The 10,116-nt window shown below is 39.9% G+C and overlaps 1 non-coding gene across 1 annotated transcript; it reads right to left on the bottom strand.

Annotated features, from left to right (window-relative positions):
* Positions 1-540: 540 nt before the first annotated feature.
* On the bottom strand, positions 541-610 carry LOC112063931 (small nucleolar RNA SNORD50). Its single transcript, XR_002891275.1, has one exon. It is a non-coding gene; the product is annotated as a small nucleolar RNA SNORD50 (small nucleolar RNA).
* Between the last annotated feature and the right edge of the window lie 9,506 nt (positions 611-10,116).

The following is a 10,116-nucleotide window of genomic DNA, read 5'->3' as shown; positions in this document are numbered from 1 at the left end:
GACCCAATGCAGCCAAAAATAAAATAAATAAAAAAAGAATAAATAAAATAAAAAAATAAAACCTAAACAAAAACATACATTGAGAAGTCTTATTCCCACACTCTTGCCTTTCTACCTTGTCCCTACCCACATAGATAATCATTTTTATTAATTTTTATTGTATTCTTCCAGTGCCAGTGTTTCTTTATAAATAGAAGCAAAATTGAATGTATGTTAAAAATTGAATATATATTTCATCCCCCTTTTATTACATAAAAGATGGATTACTTTATCATATTTTTTTTAAACTGCAGAATGACAATCTACTATTTATTATTTATTTATTTATTTGGCTGTGCCAGGTTTTTTTAAGTTCTGGCATGCGGGAGTTTTAGTTGTGGCATGTGGGATCTAGTTCCCTGACCAGGGATTGAACCCGGGCCCCCTGCATTGGGAGTGTGGAGTCTCAACCACTGGACCACCAGGAAAGTCCCTCTACTAATTAGTATTACTGAAAATATACTGATTAGACCAATATCAAATCACACTTCTTCTTTTTTTATCTCAGAAGCCGAATCCGTACATGCTTTTCTTCAGGTAATCTGCTTCGGGATAGCTTTCCTCATTGATCTCAAATCACACTTCTAATAAGAAGTCTTTCTTTCCCTTTTCTCTGGATAGTGGGGTTGGATCACAGAACTCAACTTACATTCTTCAAGGACATTTTGGAAACCTAGATGCTTTTAGTTCTTTGAATCCAACTCCAATGAGAGCAGAGGTTGCAAATGGCAGCCCTGGGTAGACACATTTTGTTTGACTGGTCCAACATTTACAGATCGGGACATTTTACATAAAGCTCCAGATTTTTGACTCTTTTGAAAATCAGATGATCAGCTAACCAAGCCTTTCATTCACTCAGCAACAATGAGCTGGCACTGAATACCACATCCTCCTCCTTGAGGGGGCCCAGGTGCTGCAGTTTGCCACGGTCCCCGCTCACTCCTCAATTTTCCTGGCCCAGCCCCCAGAGCTTATTTATTTTTCCAGTCTGGACCCTGTAGGCATTTGACTTTATGACCTCTGAGTTAACCACATAATGATTTGGGAAAGTAGACCCAATCAGGAGCATCTTTGAAGCTTCCAAATGGGAAACAAGAAAGGAACTGGTGAAGAGTATAAGAGGAGAGTAGGCTCTGGATTAATAATGCAATTAAAAAAGAACCCATGTTTCACCGGAACTGCCCTAGAGAAAAGAATAGACAAATGAATTACTTACTCACACTGTTTAGTCTGTATCCACTAGATGGCTTAGGGTAGAGGTTAGGCAAGGTGGAGACTGAATTTGTACTCCAGGAAAAATGAAGTCTGTTGTGTTTTAGGCATGAGAACATAGACGAAAATGAGAGACAGGGTTCTTTTTTATCTTCTATGAGAAGGTAAATTAAATATTGGAATAAAAAAATACAATGGTTCTCTAATTTTCCACTAACACCACCACCAAGTATTATGAACCTTTTATGTCCAAAATGTTATGAAATGATGTTAAGAGTATGGAACACAGAAACTTTTTTTTTTTTAATTTATCTTTGGCTGCGTTGAGTCTTTGTTGCTGCACACAGGGTTTCTCTAGTGGCGGTGAGCAGGGGCTACGCCTCCTTGCGGCGCGCGGGCTTCTCATTGCGGTGCCTTCTCTTGTTGCGGAGCATGGGCTCTAGGGCACGCAGGCTTCAGTAGATGTGGCTCACAGGCTCTAGAGTGCAGGCTCAGTAGTTGTGGCGCATGGGCTTAGTTGCTCCATGGCATGTGGAATCTTCTCAGACCAGGGCTCAAACCCATGTCCCCTGCATTGGCAGGTATTTCTTAATCGCTGCACTGCCAGGGAAGCTCTGGAAGACAGAAACTTAAGATGAAATAGGGCAAGTATTTTGTGTATCTGGTTTTTCTATGGAATGCTTCAGAAAAGAAAAAAGGGAATAATTAGAATTCTAGTTCATTGTTATGTCTCTAATACCTAGCACAGTATCTGGCATATAGAAGGTAATTCATAAATATTTGTTGAAAGAATGAATAAATGAAGCTGCCAGGAGAATATAAGGTATAAGAATAGAATAGATTTTAAAGAAGTTTTTAACTTGAAAGCAACATTCAGAATCTGAAACAATCATTTATTCCATTCCTTATTCTTATCTGTACATTCACTGAGACATTTTGGGGGAATAGTTCCTCAGGAAAAAGAATAGCCTATAATAATTTGGTGCTAGGATTTTGTCTTACTTGACGCATAACACTAAAATTCTGGAAACTGAAGTCCCCCCTAATGAAAAGGTTGCAATAAAAGACCTGTATTGAGAATTCACGATGACTGCAGCAAGTGTGTCAAAAATGATCATATAAAACCTGTCACATGGGAGTTATTGAAGGGATTACCTTATTAGGGTGAATTATGGTCTTCAGCAGGATATGAACTTGTCCTGAGACTGAGAATATTTTCAGCCTCTGGCAGTAGTCTCAGGGTTTCATACAGACAAACTGTTAATGTCATAGTATTCAAACAGCATTCCACAATATGGTTTGACTACCCTCTTAATTTGGTTTATGGGACATGCCATGCTCTCTACCAAAGGGGGAAATTGCATAGAGACATAATGCAGCAAGAGATGACCTGGTAGCACTGCCAGAACACTGTTCATTGCGTGATTTGTAGTGTTTCTTTCCTTCTGAAGACCAGTCCTAAATATTTCCCAATTCTCTTGAACACAAGAATAACCACCCTAATCCAGGAAACAGCCGATTCACTCAGATGATAGCAGAGCTCTTAGAGGACCCATCTGTTTCCTTGCTGATTAGCCCGAGTAAAATCCAGTTATAACCAACCAATCCAGAAAATGTCATAAGGATTCCAAACTTCATGTGGCACATACTCCTTATCTTTTCCTGAGCTTTTTTTACCCCCTTTCTTTTTTTTCTTTTTTTCAGTGTTTCTTATTTCCATGTAATGATTAGGAGCTATCTAGAGACAGATAAACTGTCTGGTTCTGCCACTTTCTAGCTGTGTGACCTCAGGCAAGTTACTTAAAATCTCTATGCTTCAGTTTCATCTTTAGTAATAGGTTAATAAACTTGTGTGAGGATTAAATGAGGTTATATGTTATAAAGCTCTTAGCATAATACCTAGCACAGAGTAAGAACTACACACAGAGATGTCTAAAATGCCATGTTGCCGGAAATTCCCTGGCGGTCCAGTGGTTAGGACTTGGCATTTTCATTGCAGGTTCAATCCCTGGTCAGATCCCTGCAAGCCACACAGTGCAGCCAATAAAATAAAATAATAAAATAAAATAAAATGCTGGAAGGCCATGTAAGATTACTTTTTTTTATGAAAATAAACAATAAAAGGAATTTTTTTTAAATTCAAAGGTATACTGAATAAGTAGGTTTGTTTACAACCATTCTTGAAATTTATTATTGAACAATTTCATGGAGAGTCAGCATCTTCAAGAAACTTTCCCAAAAAGCTTTAGGTTAAAAACCCATTTTTGAGTTTTAGGGGAATGAGCTTTTCCACACAAATTAATTTTCTTAGAAAACAAAATTTGTCCCTTAAGTACCAACTCTTATAAAACTTTAGACCATTGTTACATTAATAGAGATCATTTTGAACTATGTCACCCAAGTCCCTATCTTATTAAACAGATTATAATGAACACAATTTAACAATTTCTTAGTGCTGTAGGATCATACAATACAGAATCACACATCTGGCATCTTGGAAGTAGGTTGGGTATGGCCCTCTAATACCAGAGAGGGGAAGAGAACCAGTCTTGAACATATCCACTGGGATAAGATTAGAACTTGGGAATACTGACATGCCAGCAAGTGTTCAAAATATTTCTAGGTATCAGGCCATAGTTCACTAAGCAGTTGTCAATGAGAGGTCCAAGGCAGCAGTTGATCACTGAGTCAAGTTGACAGAAAATCAGGCAGTTGAGGGGGAGATAGTATTCTGGGATTCAGACTAGCAGGTTGGAAGTGGTAACTGGAAGATCTGTCTAAAAATTGTCATCTGTGTGAAGGGCAGGTTTCTAAACCTAGAGGTGATCAACTGTGCTGGACAGGCAACTGGAACACAAATTTTGGAATAGGGGTCAAGGCAAAGGTCTAACTATTAGAATAGGGACACATGGAGAGAGGTAAAGTTTAGAATCTTATCTAGATTAAACCAGTGGCAAGGATGACTTGACCCCAGGTCACAGACTGTGGAGGTGGAGTTCGTTAAAAATCTTTCTCAGGTGAAGAGACATTGAGTAATTTCCCCCAGGTCTTACTGTGAGGCTACACACCTGGAATTTTATCACAGGCTGTCTGATTCCCTACATATTTCTGCTGTTTTGCTCTATTCACTTTAAAATAAAATAAAGGTTATACTACTCTGGAAAATACAAAAATAACTGGATTTGTTTTTCTGATTCCAAGGAAAACTACAATTGTGCAATTCTAGAGTCACATCATTTATAAATTTTGAAGGGACAAGAAAAATATATTCATAAGAAAAATACACTGTTGGTAAAGAATAGCTTTCTATATATGTAGAAACTCACCGTTGTGGCCTCTCCCATTACAGAGCAAAGGCTCAGGACTCACAGGCCCAGTGGCCATGGCCCACAAGCCCAGCGGCCATGGCCCACAGGCCCAGCCGCTGCGTGGCACGCGGGATCCTCCCGGACCGGGCACGAACCCGTGTCCCCTGCATTGTCAGGCAGAATCCCAACCACTGCGCCACCAGGGAAGCCCTCTTATTGCCTTTTGAGATTCAGATCTAAAGAAGGCTAAACAACCTTCCACTCTAATCTTGCATTTCCTCTTTCCAAAAAGGTATTTCCTTGTGATTGCTCCATCTCAGGCTCTAAAAATGTCAGTTCTGGGGTTGTGAATAATGATAGCACTTTGCAAAGACAGGTAAAAAAAAATCAGACAGGTAAGGAAAGTTGGAAGTGGATGTCTGCTAGGCAGTGGGCCAGCAAGCATGAAAAAACAGTTTAGAAACACACAAGAACCAAAAAAAAAAAAAATCAGTGATCTAGAAGCCAAAGGCAGGCAAAATTCAGAGTGTGCCAGAAACCAGCCAAGTAGACAGCAACCACGTTGACCAGAAATCCCAAAGGAATGCTTTAGGAGACCAGGAATACCCAAAGCCAGGCAGACAGTTAGGAACCCAGTGAGCAAAAAAGAGGTAAGAGCACTGCCTCTGCAAGAGGTCTGAACAGCAGAAGTCAAGCACCCAGGCAAAGAAGTCTACAAAGGAAACTTGATTCTCAGGCCAAACCGTGTCCAGCTTGGGACTGTCAGGAGAAGTAGAAAAATGGACACCTAGTTGCCCAGGGAATACAGAGTTGGTCCATCCAGAGGAGGTCTTTCCTTTTCCTTGTTAACAAAAGATTTGACTCAACGACTAGCTAGCCTTTTTTTTTCACTTTTGGATACTTTAATCCAGATAAGAGTTTACAGCACTCTGTTGCTCTCTTCCTAGGTAATGTGACATTCTTAATCGGTTTCCACAGATGCTGCTCTGAATCAACTTGGCAAGAGGCTTACAAGGTCTCAGGACAAGTTGAAAACTGAAAATAGATCCTGCCCATAGACTCAGCATGACTGGAGAGCTTGCTTCGTAATAATCCCACACCAAGTCAGTACTTGTGTCTAGGACATACTTTTCTATCCCAGTGTGGGTCTGATTTTGTTCCAAAGGTTGTTTTCTTATTAAAACAGAAGTATTAACAGCTAGTACCATGTTATTTTCTCCCTCTTTACAGAATGCTAATAAAGTTCTACAGATATGAGTCTGGTGACATTTCCCTTCTCTTTATAAAGCATAAGTCTCACAGAACCCACACCCTGTCGAGGCCATCTGGGGCAACAGAATCTTTTATCTCTGTAGGCAGAGGGTTTATCGGTTTCACTTCCTTCTTTTAAGCTGGGGACCATCTCATGTAGTTACATACAGCTGGCCCTCCATACCCGTGGTTTCCACATCCAAAGATTGAACCAACAGCAGATCAAAAATATTTGAAAAAAATTTCAGAAAGTTCCAAAAAGCAAACCTTGAAATTACACTGTGCAGACAACTATTTACATAGCACTTGCATTGTATTATGTATTTTAAGTAATCTATAGATGATTTAAAGTATATGGGAGGATGTGTGTAGGTTATATGCAAATACTGCACCATTTTATATTAGGGACATGAGCATCTGTGAATGTTGGTATCCTCGGGGGTTCTGGAACTAATCTCTGGCAGATACCAAGGTCTACTATACATTGATAAATGACTCTCTGCTCTTGCCTTACCTGACTAGGTTGATAGGAGAAGTTGAGGGCATTTCCTTAGAAGATAAGATTGCTTTTACATTGGGTTCACGGAATGAGGACTGATGGATCCAGTTTTCCCTTTCCCCCTCATCTTCACAGTCACTACAAGGTCTGACAGGGAATTCCAGCCACATTCATTCTTGTAGAGACCCCTGTGATGACTGGTGTTTATATGGATTTGGATCAGACTACCTGAGTTTGAATCCCAGCTCTATTATTTTCTAGCAATATGACCTTAGGTAAATTATTTCTCTGGTGCCTAGTTTTATCATCACTGAAAGATAAAAAAATGATACTTAAGTCACAGACTTGTGTGAATTAAACAAAATAATATATCTGAAAGTGTTTTGCACATTGCAAGTTTTCTGTGGAGATTAACATAGCATTAAGTTAAAGCCTTTGTACCTGAAGGGGATGGGGCAGACACTGATCCTTGTAGGTTATCCATCCAGACCTATTTACATTAGAGACTGTTCTTTCACAGTGAATAATTTCATTAAAAATAAACCACCACAACTCCCCAAGGGCTCTTTTTCTATAGATGGCTTTCCTCTTGAGTAGATGGAAATTTCCAGTGTGCTGGTCCCTAGAGAAAGTTTAGCTTAAATCCCCAATACCAGTAGCTGGATTGGCAGCTCAGCATTTACCATGCACTTAAGGATCAGTTTTATACCCGAGAAAACAGGGTTAGAAAGGTTGGATCATTTACTATAGCTCACAGATAATCATTATTTAAAATGCTTCAGTGGCATTCCACCTGTCTGCTGGCATAGCCTCAGCTAGCACCACTGTCCCTCAGATGTCTGCATTTCACCACACGGTTCCTCCTTCAGTTCCCCCGTTGTACTTTGGTCCCTCCTGCCACATGGCTTTTGCACACACTTTTCCTCCTTCACAAAATGCTTCTTGCTTCTTCCTATCCTCTCCCCAAGCTTCTAGATATCCTGCAGATCTCAGTGCAAAGAAGTCTTCCCTGACTCCCAAGACAAGCTCTGATTCCACATCATATGCTCCCAAAGCCTACTTATGGCCTGTAATTACTTTTGTGGGATTATTTGATTAGTGCCTGTCTTCACTTCTAGATTATAAACTCTATGAGGGCACAGGCCATGTCTGTTTTTTGTTTACCATTGTATCCACAGAACCTGTGTGCCCAGTACATAGTAAAATAATGATAAATATTTAAATGAATGAACAAACTGGATCTAGAGTTCAAGTCTTATGACATTTTTCACTAACCCAAAACACAATAGCTTGCTGTAGACAGTATTGACTTTATAAGGTTCTGTGACTCTCATGGTCACTCTAGAGTTGTGACAGTAGGGTTTGATGTTAATATTGAGGACACTGGTATTAATATGGTATAATCAGAACCATTGCACAAGACTTTGGGAATCATGTGAGGTTTAGCAAATTATATGCTCCAAAGGTGAAGTGAATCCCTTAGTACACTTTAAAAAAAAAAAAAAGGATTTGGAGTCATTTATAGAAATACATAAAATATAACAATAAAAATCTACTAATATAAATGAGAAAAGGGAGCAAAGGGAAAGTAAAAAGGTAGAAAAATATAACACCTAGGGTTGAAAAGAGAATAGAATAGAATAGAATAGGATGGAATAGAATACCCAGGCACTAAAAATTCATCCATGAACTTCTACATAGATACAGAGAAAAACACAAATTTGGCTCAGAGTTTCCTAATGCCCAAGGGAAAGCAAAGCTACTACAAGATTCACAGGATCCATAAGATAAAAGAGAACAAGATGCTCAGGAGAAAATGTTGCTTTTCCTATATTGTTGTGATGTCCAGAAAATGTTCTTAGTAACAGTTCTACAGTATTATACTATGGTGACTATAATTTGACTGTTTCTTAAAATACTTCTCAGTGTAGACTCAAGGCAAAATGCCAAATGTAGGTCAGAAAAGGGCCATGTCATGAGGGAGAGGGGTGTTGGGACAACGTGGCCCAAGAAATCTCTCCAAGGATCTGTCCCCAGACCTAACAAAATTTAGAATGGCTAGAGAATGGGTCCATTCCCATCAGGCTGTTCTCCCTGAACATGATTTTTACAACTAAACTTTTCTTAATAATTCAACACCAGAAAATTCAAGGTTGTATTTTCTGATAAGAGCCTGAAGTGTAGAAGTTCTATGGTATAATTAAGCATAACCAACTTAGAATTGGTACCCTTTATGAAAGGAAAGCAACTAACAAGTATGCATATCTAAAAGGAGAGTGGTTCAACTTTTTCATGGAGGTAGACAGGAAAATGCAGGGCCACGCTTTTCCTCAGATCATACTTTTGGGGAGTCCTTTTTTTTTTGGCCACAGAGTCTTAACCCCTGGACCACGAGGGAAGTCCCTTAGGGTGTCCATTTTCACACACACAATAGGCATACAGCATGAATTCTTAGCAGGAAAGAAAAGAGTTTAATTACAAAGTAATAAGCACTTGTAAAATATTCACACCACACAGGAAGCCTTCCTATCCCCATCCTCTCTGTTCTCACTGCCTCTGGGTACCCACTATGGATGGTTTCTTGTGTCTCCTTCCAGACCTTTATCTACGCACAACCTTAAGGAAATCCCGAAGGATGGGGTGACTTGATACCCCTAACACTATATATTATGATTCTCTTTTTTTCATGGAGAGCAGATGAGATGAACAGGCTGTAACTACTATCTATTATTCTTAAGCAAGGTACGCCAAGACTGTGTGATCCTTCCAAGAAGATAAGACTCATATCTGCAATAAAGGAGAATTTATGGAGCATCCATAAGTACCCTGCTTTACACTTGTTAGTACAGAAAGCATTGCTTGCTTTTTGTGTTTCTATAAAAGACTGAGGAGAAATCTGTCTGTCTCTCAGGGCCTCAAGAAAGGGGTCAAGGTTGGCCATAACCATGGGCTCACAATTTATGCTCTGAGGAAATTAGTAGAAGGCATCTGAACATCTTCCTGATTTGGAACATTTGCTCGCTTGGTTTGGAAAAGGTTTGGCAGAGAGAGAGGACATCCCTCTTGCTGTTGACGCTCATTGCCTAGTGAGCAAAGCCAATCCCATTCAGATCATTGAGCAAGCTCACCTTCAGGCAGAAGCGCAGGGGTAATATGATTGGTATCAGGACAACGCCTGGTCGGACTGCAAAACAACACACACACCTCTCCCACAATAAAACAAAACAAACCTATTTTACAACTCTCTCTCTCTTGCTATTCTTTGATTTTTATCTCATTGCTATCCTTTAAAAAAATGAAAATAGGGTCCTAGAGAGATCAGGAATCCCAAATTTTGAGAGGGTCTCTATACATGTATTTTTAAAATAAATGAGATTATATTTTATATACTGCTGTGTAATTTGCTCTTTCCATTTAACTATATCACCTACATGCCAACACCTAAATTCATCCTACTTTCTACAATAGTGTTATGTATATACCATAGGGCCATAGTTATAAAAAACCTTGCTATAAAATTGTTTCAAAATGTACCATCAGGGCTTCCCTGGTGGTGCAGTGGTTAAGAACCCGCCTGCCAAGGCAGGGGACATGGGTTTGAGCCCTGGTCTGGGAAGATCCCACATGCCGCGGAGCAACTAAGCCCATGCGCCACAACGACTGAGCCTGCATTCTAGAGCCCGTGAGCCACAACTACTGAGCCCTCGTGCCACAACTACTGAAGCCTGCGCGCCTAGAGCCCGTGCTTCGCAACAAGAGAAGCCACCACAATGAGAAGCCCATGCACCGCAAAGAAGAGTAGCCCCT

The sequence above is a fragment of the Physeter macrocephalus genome, chromosome 4 (genome assembly GCF_002837175.3).
Source record: "Physeter macrocephalus isolate SW-GA chromosome 4, ASM283717v5, whole genome shotgun sequence".
NCBI classification, from domain to species: Eukaryota; Metazoa; Chordata; class Mammalia; order Artiodactyla; family Physeteridae; genus Physeter; species Physeter macrocephalus.
This window is presented reverse-complemented; position numbering and strand designations above follow the sequence as displayed.